We start from the raw sequence: 13,830 nt of genomic DNA, 5'->3' as shown, positions 1-13,830 counted from the left end.
AGTCATCTGAACAAAACTGTAGAGACATCCAGCACACTCCATTAAAAAAAAAAAAGTAAAAAAACAAAACCCGAGAAAACAGCACAGTTCTGTTACTCTTGTGGTACCTGGCACCATTTTTTTTTAAATTAGCTTCTCAATCATCATCTGGAAAGAAAACATTCTGAGCAACATCATTAAAAACAGCTCTGATAAAGCACGGTCACTACTACGTATCATAAAGCAGGTACAAGCTATTTTACATCCACAGAGGTATGATACAGTACTGTCCTACATCTATAATACTAGAGGATACAATTTAAAAGGCATTATTTGAGACTTGATTCTACTTTTCCAGCAGAGGGCCCAAAGGATGGTGTGACACAGCTTTGTAAAGAAACATACTCTAGACAGGATTTCCTTTCACTAGTGGCACAGTTCTAAGGTTTCATTCTCTCCATGAATGTCAGCTAAAACCGTTATTAAAAAAATGAAATATCCCTAGAACAAAACCGTATAACCACCGGATTCACATGAAGATGACCTAGTGGAGACAAGCTGGACCTCACCTTACCAACAAGCTATTAAATCTGTTATGTTTAAACAGTGAGACCTCCAAGGAAGGAGATGCCAAGTAGTGCTTCAAAGCTTCGGACCACAATCAAACACAGCATCCTTTTCAACAGAAGCAGAAGCTCATCTGAATATGCTCAAGGATGCTGACATCAACATTTAATCATCTCCTCACTTATCCAGGAAGAAGGGGAGATCAGTTACTACTGTACTTTATTGTGTTCAACCAAATCACTATGTTACAAAAATAGCAAGCTGCCATAATAAAAAATAAGGCTCCTCTATCCAGCACCAGATAGCATCATTTTACTTTCAAGCCTAGAAATTGCACACGTGTGTATAAACCAACCGAAGATGAGGATTGAGAGTTCATCTTGGTGGATTTTTCCTTTGATGAATATGAAGTGTCCTTCCTTATCTTTTTTGATGACTTTTAATTGAAAATTGATTTTATTTGATATTAGAATGGCTACTCCAGCTTGCTTCTTCTGACCATTTGCTTGGAAAGTTGTTTTCCAGCCTTTCACTCTGAGGTAGTGTCTGTCTTTGTCTCTGAGGTGTGTTTCCTGTAGGCAGCAGAAGGCAGGGTCCTCATTGCGTATCCAGTTTGTTAATCTATGTCTTTTTATTGGGGAGTTGAGGCCATTGATGTTGAGAGATATTAAGGAATAGTGATTATTGCTTCCTGTTATATTCATATTTGGATGTGAGGTTATGTTTGTGTGCTTTTCTTCTCTTTGTTTTGTTGCCAAGATGATTAGTTTCTTGCTTCTTCTAGGGTATAGCTTGCCTCCTTATGTTGGGCTTTACCTTTTATTATCCTTTGTAGTGCTGGATTTGTAGAAAGATATTGTGTAAATTTGGTTTTGTCATGGAATATCTTGGTTTCTCCATCTATGTTAATTGAGAGTTTTGCAGGATACAGTAACCTGGGCTGGCATTTGTGTTCTCTTAGGGTCTGTATGACATCTGTCCAGGATCTTCTGGCCTTCATAGTTTCTGGCGAAAAGTCTGGTGTGATTCTGATAGGTCTGCCTTTATATGTTACTTGACCTTTTTCCCTTACTGCTTTTAATATTCTTTCTTTATTTTGTGTGTTTGGTGTTTTGACTATTATGTGACTGGAGGTGTTTCTTTTCTGGTCCAATCTATTTGGAGTTCTGTAGGCTTCTTGTATGCCTATGGGTATCTCTTTTTTTAGGTAAGGGAAGTTTTCTTCTATGATTTTGTTGAAGATATTTACTGGTCCTTTGAGCTGGGAGTCTTCACTCTCTTCTATACCTATTATCCTTAGGTTTGATCTTCTCATTGAGTCCTGGATTTCCTGTATGTTTTGGACCAGTAGCTTTTTCTGCTTTACATTATCTTTGACAGTTGAGTCAATGATTTCTATGGAATCTTCTGCTCCTGAGATTCTCTCTTCCATCTCTTGTATTCTGTTGGTGAAGCTTGTATCTACAGCTCCTTGTCTTTTCTTTTGATTTTCTATGTCCAGGGTTGTTTCCATGTGTTCTTTCTTGATTGCTTCTATTTCCATTTTTAATTCCTTCAACTGTTTGGTTGTGTTTTCCTGGAATTCTTTCAGGGATTTTTACGATTCCTCTCTGTAGGCTTCTACTTGTTCTCTAAGGGAGTTCTTTATGTCTTTCTTGAAGTCCTCCAGCATCATGATCAAATATGATTTTGAAACAAGATCTTGCTTTTCTGGTGTGTTTGGATATTCCGTGTTTGCTTTGGTGGAAGAATTGGGCTCCGATGATGCCATGTAGTCTTGGTCTCTGTTGCTTGGGTTCCTGCGCTTGCCTCTCGCCATCAGATTATCTCTAGTGTTACTTTGTTCTGGTATTTCTGACCGTGGCTAGACTGTCCTATAAGCCTGTGTGTCAGGAGTGCTGTAGACCTGTTTTCCTGTTTTCTTTCAGCCAGTTATGGGGACAGAGTGTTCTGCTTTCGGGCATGTAGTTTTTCCTCTCTACAGGTCTTCAGCTGTTCCTGTGGGCCTGTGTCTTGAGTTCACCAGGTAGGTTTCTTGCAGGGGAAAAGTTGGTCCTACCTGTGGTTCCAAGGTTCAAGTTTGCTTGTGGGGTACTGCCTAAGTCCTCTCCGCGGCAGCAGCAACCGGGAAGATCTGCGCCGCTCTTTCCGGGAGCCTCCGTGCACCAGGGTTCCAGATGACGTTTGGTGTTTTCCTCTGGCGTCTGGATGTGCACAGAGTGCAGTCTCTTCTGGTTTCCCAGGCGTGTCTGCCTCTCTGAAGGTTTAGCTCTCCCTCCCACGGGATTTGGGTGCAGAGAACTGTTTATCCGGTCTGTTTCCTTCAGGTTCCGGCGGTGTCTCAGGCGCAGAGGTCCTGCTGCTCCCGGGCCCTCCCCTACGGGAACCCAGAGGCCTTATACAGTTGCCTCTTGGGCCAGGGATGTGGGCAGGGGTGGGCAGTGTTGGTGGTCTCCTCCGCTCTGCAGCCTCAGGAGTGCCCACCTGATCAGGCGGTGAGGTCTCTCTCCCACGGGGTTTGGGAGCAGAGAGCTGCTGCGGGCCGGGGCAAGAAAAGATCTTATTATCAGAATTTGTTATTAGTAAATTCAGAAAAACATTTTGGCATACTCACAAGTTTGGTTGCTATATTCATCTAATTTTAGCTTTCATTTTTCATATGGCATATTACAAAATCTTCCTTTTATAAACATGTATACACCTGTTCAAGCTTTTGCCATTTTAAAATTATTTAATCATATTAAAATGTATGTGATATAAAATTTACCATGTTGACTACTTTCAAATTTATTAGTCAGTGGGTATTGTTTAGTTCACATTTTTATATAATCAATCTCCAGAATGACACCGTCTACACAAAATGAAAGTTCATGTACACTAGAGACTATGTTATTTGCTCATCCACCAACATTGTCTTAAGCATTAGACACCATTAAATTTTCCTTATCAGTGCATTTGATTACTATAGTTATTTCTCATATATATGAGAAAAAATATATAATATAAAATGTAAATATATACAAAAATATAAAATATAAATATATATTTCATATGTATGTACACAAACGCATATATATATATATGTATACACATAGTCCCACAATTTTTGTACATAATTTTGTACCTTTAGCATTTGATTGTTCTCTGAGGCTGATGCGATGGCTCAGCTCAATAGTGAAGACAGCCTGCTGTCTAAGGCTAAAGATCCAGGGAACAGTGGTACTGCACACTCCATTACCCCGTTACTGAGTTGGATGAAGACAGAAAGATCTCTGAGACTGCTGCCTTCATGCCTGTGCATGCGTGCATGCATGTGGGGGGGTGTGGGGGCTGTGGGGGATGGGTAATATGAGCTTCAGAGTCAGGATGTATTTTGTCATAAAGAACTAAAGCAGAAGGGACTAGAGAGATGGCTCAGTGGTTAAGAGCAGAGCACTTGCGTTTGGTTCCCAGGAATTATGTTGAGTGGCTCACAACCAACTGTAACTCTAACTCCTATTCCAGGGAGATCTGATTCCTATGGTCTTCTTGAGCATGTACACACACGCACACACACACACACACACACACACACACACACACACAGGGTTAAAATAATAAAAATGAATCTATATTATATTTTCATCTGCCCTCAAAAGAAGATCTTGTTGCCTGGATTTAATAATTTAACACTGTCAAATCTTATTCTTATCTTTTTTTGGCATGGTATCAGAATTGACTTAATATCTTAATATAGTTTTAGTTTACATTTTTCTTTTGACATATGATATTGATGTGTGTATGTATATGTGTGTGTGTGCGTGTGTGTGTACACAAATAGAGCCACACACAGATACACAATTAAAAGTACTAAAATTCACTAGAAAAATAAGACATAGAGTAATAGAGACTTCCAATGTCCTGTTCTGGCCTATTTAAATACATAGACATGCAGAACACTATATACATACAGCACACTCACATGCACGTGCAAAATTAATTTATTCTAAAACCAAAGCAAAGCTATAGAGAGGTGGCTCAGTAGGTCACGATTGGCACTCAGATCCCTAGCACTCACATAAAGAAGAGAAGTGAAACAGGTTCTATCATTTCAATAGTATGGACCTGCGCTGGTTAGTTTTCATAATCTTGACACAAGCTAGTCACCTAGGAGGAGAGAGCCTTGATTGAGGATTTGCCTACATCAGGTAGGCCCACAGGCAAGCCTGTAGGCGCATTTTCCTGATTAATGATTGGTATGGGAGGACACAGGCTACTGTGAGTAGTGCAGTGGCACCTCTAGGTATGTGGTTCTGGGTTGTATAAGCATGCAGCCTGAGCAAAGCACAGGGGGCATCCAGTATATGAACAACAATGCCAACCAACCAGAGCTTCCAGGGACTAAGCCACTACCCAAAGACTATACATGGACTGACCCTGGGCTCCAACCTCATAGGTAGCAATGAACAGCCTAGTAAGAGCACCAGTGGAAGGGGAAGCCCTGGGTCCTGCTAAGACTGAACCCCCAGTGAACGTGATTGTTGGGGGGAGGGCAGCAATGGGGGGAGGATGGGGAGGGGAACACCCATAAAGAAGGGGAGGGAGAGGGGTTAGGGGGATGTTGGCCCGGAAACCGGGAAAGGGAATAAAATTTGAAAAGTAAATAAGAAATACTCAAGTTAGGATTTGAGGATATTCTCTATAAGTTAACGGGTGCAGTGTGTCGTAGCTTGCTTAGCGTCTCTGGAGTTACAGTCAGAAATACTGGTGTTTGTGAAAGATTGCTTCCAGAATCTCCATCCCAAATTCTGAGGATGCTTATGTGCTTATGTTGTATGTATAAAATGATGTCTAATTTTTCGAATAACTCGCACGTACCCTCTTCTATTAAAAAAAATTGTTTCTAAAAAGAAAAAAAAAAAAGAAATGCTCTGTGGCTTCTACTCTTGGTCCTGCATTTTATTCCTGCCAATGACTTCCTTTGTTTGTGGACTGTGGTGTAGAACTTCAAGTAAGCAATATGTACCCCGTCTCCCAAGTTGCTTATGATCATGGTGTCACAATAGAAACCTAACTCCAACAGAAGGAAAGCCTTACTAAAAGTGACCCTTTTTGCAAGATGCTTCTCATATTTTGAAAACATAGTAATGCATCAGGGACATAGACCAGTGGATAGACCAGGGTACTTGTCAATAACCTTGGCCATCTGAGATAGGTCTCTCTGATTCACGTGGTGGAAGAAGAAAACAAACTTCTACAAGTTGCCCACCTGAAATCCAAATGCATTTCTGTGGTACAAGTTCACACCCTCCCTAGAAAAAACAAACAAACAAACAAACAAACAAACAAACAAATGAAGGTAGAAGTAAAACACATGCATAAGAACATAGAAATGAGCATGAGAACAATTGGGCACAATGGCCGGACCAGGTGGGTATGTGACATTCCCAATTGTGGAAAGGTTCTTACTCTAATTTATCTAGATGAGACTTTATAATTGCTTTAGGATTCCCCAGCAGTTCCTGAGATGGTACCTCTCTCTTTTCTATTATCTGCAGTCTCTCCCTTTTCCATTCTGCTAAAGATTTATCAAAGAACTAGCCTTCATTCTCATTGATTCTTTCCACTGTTTCTTAGTTTTCATTTTCATTCATTTCTTCTCTGCCCCCCGTTAACTTAATCTGGGCTTTACTTTCTTGTAGGCAGAAGTTGAGGTTAAGGGAGAATAAGTGTTTGCATCACTGGAGGCTCCATACTCTTTGTTGCAAGTTCTGACGTCTGCTGTTCCAGTTAAAACACAATCACACAACGCATTCATGAACTGGTGTGGTTTGGGTTTGATAAAGTATTATCTATCAATGACGGGGAGAAATCTGCCTGAGGATTTAGTTTGCTGACAACAGGTTAGGCTGAAAGGATAAACATTTTCTTAAATGAGAGTGGGATGAGGACATAGCTATAGCTTTAATTAAATTTACTGCATAGCTTATGAGGCTAATTCCCAATTGCACCACTGACACTACTTTTAATTTGACATTATTCGATTTAGAAGAAGCTTAGGCTGTAGTACCTAATATTTTAGGTTTGTTTGGATTCTAGTTTGCACAGCCTAAAATCCAGGAACATAATTACTGCAGTTTTTCTCTGTCTTCTATCCTATTTTCCACTGATATAATCTGGACAAATATTCAGGATGTATTTGTACAATGAATCATGGGTTCATGCGAATTCTATTTGCATCTGGGGCTCATCGAGTTCATATATACAGCCTATTTTTAGCCCAGCACACACAGTACTCTTTTCATAGTGCACATTACATTGTGTACCTCTCCTGTCTCAATTCCCTTCAATCGAGTTCAATTTCATTTAGAGGCAAAGACAGTGTCTTTCTAATTGCCTACAGGTCCTTCAGCTTCTGTGAGCTACATTTACTGTTCTCTGTCTAATCTCTGCTCCTAGAATATACCTTCTGCCTTTCTACTCCATCAGCTTCTCCTTATTGATTTTCTGCTGGTACACTCTTATGTGAGGTTCTTCACTCTGGCTCTAGCCTGCTTGGATTGTTTTTCCCCAGATATCTGCTTGACTATGTTTTCTACTTCCTTCAAATCTCTCCTTAACAATCAATTTCTCAGTAAGACTTACCATAACAAAAGCTACTTACAAGTGCACACAGTTGGTATGCTTTAGCTTTGCGGGGCATTTTTTCCCCTCAGAATCAAGATTTATATATTTCTAATGTAGACGAACCTTTAAAGACAATAGACTAAGTTAAACAAACCAGCCGCAAAGGAACAATTTCTCCGTGATTCCATTTTCATGACACGTATAAGGCATTCAAACACTAGAAGCAAAAAAGAGATTGATAGTTGCCAGGTGCTGGAGGAGCGAGGAAAGAGGAGCTGCAGCAGTCTCAGTTGCTGTGGTTTCAGTGTTGCCAGATGGAAAAGCTCCAGAGATCTGCTGGAAGCACTGCACACACACACACACACACACACACACACACACACACACACACAGAGAGAGAGAGAGAGAGAAAGAGAGGGGGGAACAGCCTCAAATTAAATGTAAACAATTAAACAATAAATGAGAAACAAACCACTTTGACCATTTGCTTCAATCTTTAACACACACACACACACACACACACACACACACACACACACACACACACAAAAACCCCAAGCATTCACTATTCCAGTGCTCACAAAACCTCAAAATTGAATGAACTCAAAACAAACAATACTCTTCCACTTTAACTTTTTGCATTTCTTTTTTCATTAAATATAAAATAAAAAAACAGTCTGGGTGGGGACGGGGGTGGTCCTGAAAGGAAGAAATAATTAAAAACATTTAAAACAATTATCAAGCTGAATCTTTAGGGCAAACACCACGCTTCAATATGGACAGACAGAGAACTCAGAGAGACCCAGTCAAGTTTTTACCAGGGACAGAAAACCGTCAACTAATGGGAACACATAAGTGGTAACAGAGAATGCTGTGAGCAGAAACCTCTGGAGGAGAAGAATCACAGGGCGAGGCCACGATAGTTTTCTGACTTTTATCTCCAGAAATCTGTCAGCTTTACATAATGGAAATCCCAAAAGACATAACTTTGCTTTGGCGGGAGAAGAAAAAGTATTCATTGCCAAGACCTGCTCTCCATAAGAACAGCTTTTACCAGAGCATCGTGACATCTGAAAATATATACCATTGGCTTCAGCCTCCTCCAATTTCCCTCTCTCTCTCTCTCTCTCTCTCTCTCTCTCTCTCTCTCTCTCTCTCTGTCTCTCTCTCTCTTTCTCTCTCTCCCTCTCTCTCTAACTAGTTAATATCTTTATTGTTATTTAAATTTTTATGTAATATGTTTCTGATCATATACTTTACCCTCTCGCAACTTCTTCCACATCCTCCTAGGGCCTGCCGTGGAATGTAGTTGTTGTAACCGGTGTTATTACAACATTGGAGAAAATCGTCTTTTTTGCTTTTCCAGTAGTTATCAATTGTAAAAAGGTTCTTGGTTAGGCATGGGACTTTGCATCATTCTTTCCTTCTCAACACTGAGTTCTTTTTCTTTTTTTCTTTTATTGGATATTTTTACATTCTAAATGTTATCCCCTTTCCCTTTCTTGGTTTCTCCTCCAGAAACCCACTATCCCATGTCTCCTCCTCCTCCTGCTTCTATGAGGGTGCTCCCTCACCTACCCATCCACTCCCTCACACCTCCCTACCCTGACATTCCCCTACACTGGAACATCGAGCCTTGATAAAACCAAGGATCTCTCCTCCCATTGATGCCCAACAAGGCCATCCTTTGCTACATATGTGGATGGAGCCATAGGTCCATCCCTGTGTTCTCTTGGGATGGTGGTTGAGTCCCTGGGAGCTCTGGGTGTGTGTGTGGGGGTATGCCTAGTTGATATTTTTGTTCTTCTTATGGGGTTGCAAACCCCTTCAGCTACTTCAGTCATTTCTCTATCTCCTCCATTGGGGACCCCATTCTTAGTTCAATGGTTGGCTGCGAGTATCCACCTATGTATTTGTCAGGAGACAGCTATACCAGGGTCCTGTCAGCATGCACTTCTTGGCATCTGCAATATTGTCTGGGTTTGGTGTCTGTATATGGTGTGGATCCCCGGGTGGGCCAATCTCTGGATGGCCTTTCAGTCTCTGCTCTACACTTTGTCTCCATATTTCTTCCTGTTAGTATTTTTGCTCCTCATTCTAAGAAAGTCTGAAGGATCCATACTTTGTTCTTCCTTTTTCCTTGAGCTTCATGTGGTTTGTGAATTGTATCTTGGGTGTTCTGAACTTTTAGGCTAATATCTGCTTATCAGTCTGGTGGTTCCTCAGAAAATTGGACACAGTACTACCTGAAGACCCAGCTAACTCCTGGCCCAAAAGATGATCCAACGTATAACAAGGGCACATGCTCCACTATGTTCATAGCAGCCTTATTTATAATATCCAGAAGCTGGATAAAACCCAGATACCCTTCAACAGAGGAATGGATACAGAAAATGTGGTACATTTACACAATGGAGTACTACTTAGCTATTAAAGACAATGACTTCATGAAATTCTTGGGCAAATGGATGGAACTAGAAAATATCATCCCGAGTGAGATAATCCAGTCACAAAGACCAGCATTGAGATTTTGTCTGGTTAGAATCTGTGTAGGTCTTGTGTGTGCTGTCCTAGTCTTTAAGTTCTTCTGTTGTTTAAAATCTTTGTACCTACACCGGCGGGTCCCGGACCGCAGCAGCTCTCTGCTCCCGGGCCCCGTGGGAGAGAGACCTCACCGCCTGGTCGGGTGGGCGCTCCTGAGGCTGCAGAGCGGGGGAGACCACCGACACTGCCCACCCCTGCCCACATCCCTGGCCCAAGAGGCAACTGTGTGGGGCCTCTGGGTTCCCGTGGGGGAGGGGCCGGGAGCGGCAGGACCCCTGCGCCTGGGACACTGCCGGAACCTGAAGGAGGCGGACCGGATGGACAGTTCTCTGCACCCAGATCCCGTGGGAGGGAGAGCTGAACCTTCAGACAGGCGGACACGCCTGGGAAGCCAGAGGAGACTGCACTCTGTGCACATCCGGGCGCCAGAGGAGAGCACCAAACGTCATCTGAAGCCCTGGTGCACGGAGGCTCCCGGAAGGAGCGGCACAGATTTTCCCGGTTGCTGCCACAGCGGAGAGGACTTAGGCAGTACCCCACGAGCAAACTTGAGCCTTGGAACCACAGGTAGGACCAACTTTTCCCCTGAAAGAAGCCTGCCTGGTGAACTCAAGACACAGGCCCACAGGAACAGCTGAAGACCTGTAGAGAGGAAAAACTACACGCCCGAAAGCAGAACACTCTGTCCCCATAACTGGCTGAAAGAAAACAGGAAAACAGGTCTACAGCACTCCTGACACACAGGTTATAGTACAGTCTAGCCACTGTCAGAAATAGCAGAACAAAGTAACACTAGAGATAATCTGATGGCAAGAGGCAAGCGCAGGAACCCAAGCAACGGAAACCAAGACTACATGGCATCATCGGAACCCAATTCTTCCACCAAAGCAAACACGGAATATCCAAACACACCAGAAAAGCAAGACCTAGTTTCAAAATCATATTTGATCATGATGCTGGAGGACTTCAAGAAAGACATAAAGAACTCCCTTAGAGAACAAGTAGAAGCCTACAGAGAGGAATCGCAAAAATCCCTGAAAGAATTCCAGGAAAACACAATCAAACAGTTGAAGGAATTAAAAATGGAAATAGAAGCAATCAAGAAAGAACACATGGAAACAACCCTGGACATAGAAAATCAAAAGAAAAGACAAGGAGCTGTAGATACAAGCTTCACCAACAGAATTCAAGAGATGGAAGAGAGAATCTCGGGAGCAGAAGATTCCATAGAAATCATTGACTCAACTGTCAAAGATAATGTAAAGCGGAAAAAGCTACTGGTCCAAAACATACAGGAAATCCAGGACTCAATGAGAAGATCAAACCTAAGGATAATAGGTATAGAAGAGAGTGAAGACTCCCAGCTCAAAGGACCAGTAAATATCTTCAACAAAATCATAGAAGAAAACTTCCCTAACCTAAAAAAAGAGATACCCATAGGCATACAAGAAGCCTACAGAACTCCAAATAGATTGGACCAGAAAAGAAACACCTCCCGTCACATAATTGTCAAAACACCAAACGGACAAAATAAAGAAAGAATATTAAAAGCAGTAAGGGAAAAAGGTCAAGTAACATATAAAGGCAGACCTATCAGAATCACACCAGACTTTTCGCCAGAAACTATGAAGGCCAGAAGATCCTGGACAGATGTCATACAGACCCTAAGAGAACACAAATGCCAGCCCAGGTTACTGTATCCTGCAAAACTCTCAATTAACATAGATGGAGAAACCAAGATATTCCATGACAAAACCAAATTTACACAATATCTTTCTACAAGTCCAGCACTACAAAGGATAATAAAGGGTAAAGCCCAACATAAGGAGGCAAGCTATACCCTAGAAGCAAGAAACTAATCATCTTGGCAACAAAAGAAAGAGAATGAAAGCACACAAACATAACCTCACTTCCAAATATGAATATAACGGGAAGCAATAATCACTATTCCTTAATATCTCTCAATATCAATGGCCTCAACTCCCCAATAAAAACACATAGATTAACAAACTGGATACGCAACGAGGACCCTGCATTCTGCTGCCTACAGGAAACACACCTCAGAGACAAAGACAGACATTACCTCAGAGTGAAAGGCTGGAAAACAATTTTCCAAGCAAATGGTCAGAAGAAGCAAGCTGGAGTAGCCATTCTAATATCAAATAAAATCAATTTCCAACTAAAAGTCATCAAAAAAGATAAGGAAGGACACTTCATATTCATCAAAGGAAAAATCCACCAAGATGAACTCTCAATCCTAAATATCTATGCCCCAAATACAAGGGCACCTACATATGTAAAAGAAACCTTACTAAAGCTCAAAACACACATTGCACCTCACACAATAATAGTGGGAGATTTCAACACCCCACTCTCATCAATGGACAGATCATGGAAACAGAAATTAAACAGAGATGTAGACAGGCTAAGAGAAGTCATGAGCCAAATGGACTTAACGGATATTTATAGAACATTCTATCCTAAAGCAAAAGGATATACCTTCTTCTCAGCTCCTCATGGTACTTTCTCCAAAATTGACCATATAATTGGTCAAAAAACGGGCCTCAACAGGTACAGAAAGATAGAAATAATCCCATGCGTGCTATCGGACCACCACGGCCTAAAACTGGTCTTCAATAACAATAAGGGAAGAATGCCCACATATACGTGGAAATTGAACAATGCTCTACTCAATGATAACCTGGTCAAGGAAGAAATAAAGAAAGAAATTAAAAACTTTTTAGAATTTAATGAAAATGAAGGTACAACATACCCAAACTTATGGGACACAATGAAAGCTGTGCTAAGAGGAAAACTCATAGCGCTGAGTGCCTGCAGAAAGAAACAGGAAAGAGCATATGTCAGCAGCTTGACAGCACACCTAAAAGCTCTAGAACAAAAAGAAGCAAATACACCCAGGAGGAGTAGAAGGCAGGAAATAATCAAACTCAGAGCTGAAATCAACCAAGTAGAAACAAAAAGGACCATAGAAAGAATCAACAGAACCAAAAGTTGGTTCTTTGAGAAAATCAACAAGATAGATAAACCCTTAGCCAGACTAACGAGAGGACACAGAGAGTGCGTCCAAATTAACAAAATCAGAAATGAAAAGGGAGACATAACTACAGATTCAGAGGAAATTCAAAAAATCATCAGATCTTACTATAAAAACCTATATTCAACAAAACTTGAAAATCTTCAGGAAATGGACAATTTCCTAGACAGGTACCAGGTACCGAAGTTAAATCAGGAACAGATAAACCAGTTAAACAACCCCATAACTCCTAAGGAAATAGAAGCAGTCATTAAAGTTCTCCCAACCAAAAAGAGCCCAGGTCCAGACGGGTTTAGTGCAGAATTCTATCAAACCTTCATAGAAGACCTCATACCAATATTATCCAAACTATTCCATAAAATTGAAACAGATGGAGCCCTACCGAATTCCTTCTATGAAGCCACAATTACTCTTATACCTAAACCACACAAAGACCCAACAAAGAAAGAGAACTTCAGACCAATTTCCCTTATGAATATCGACGCAAAAATACTCAATAAAATTCTGGCAAACCGAATTCAAGAGCACATCAAAACAATCATCCACCATGATCAAGTAGGCTTCATCCCAGGCATGCAGGGATGGTTTAATATAAGGAAAACCATCAACGTGATCCATCATATAAACAAACTGAAAGAACAGAACCACATGATCATTTCATTAGATGCTGAGAAAGCATTTGACAAAATTCAACACCCCTTCATGATAAAAGTCCTGGAAAGAATAGGTATTCAAGGCCCATACCTAAACATAGTAAAAGCCATATACAGCAAACCAGTTGCTAACATTAAACTAAATGGAGAGAAACTTGAAGCAATCCCACTAAAATCAGGGACTAGACAAGGCTGCCCACTCTCTCCCTACTTATTCAATATAGTTCTTGAAGTTCTAGCCAGAGCAATCAGACAACAAAAGGAGATCAAGGGGATACAGATCGGAAAAGAAGAGGTCAAAATATCACTATTTGCAGACGACATGATAGTATATTTAAGTGATCCCAAAAGTTCCACCAGAGAACTACTAAAGCTGATAAACAACTTCAGCAAAGTGGCTGGGTATAAAATTAACTCAAATAAATC

This window comes from Rattus norvegicus, chromosome X (genome assembly GCF_021556685.1).
Source record: "Rattus norvegicus strain SHRSP/BbbUtx chromosome X, alternate assembly SHRSP_T2T, whole genome shotgun sequence".
Lineage (NCBI taxonomy): Eukaryota > Metazoa > Chordata > Mammalia > Rodentia > Muridae > Rattus > Rattus norvegicus.
The sequence above is the reverse complement of the archived record's forward strand: the minus strand, read 5'-3'. Positions refer to the sequence as shown.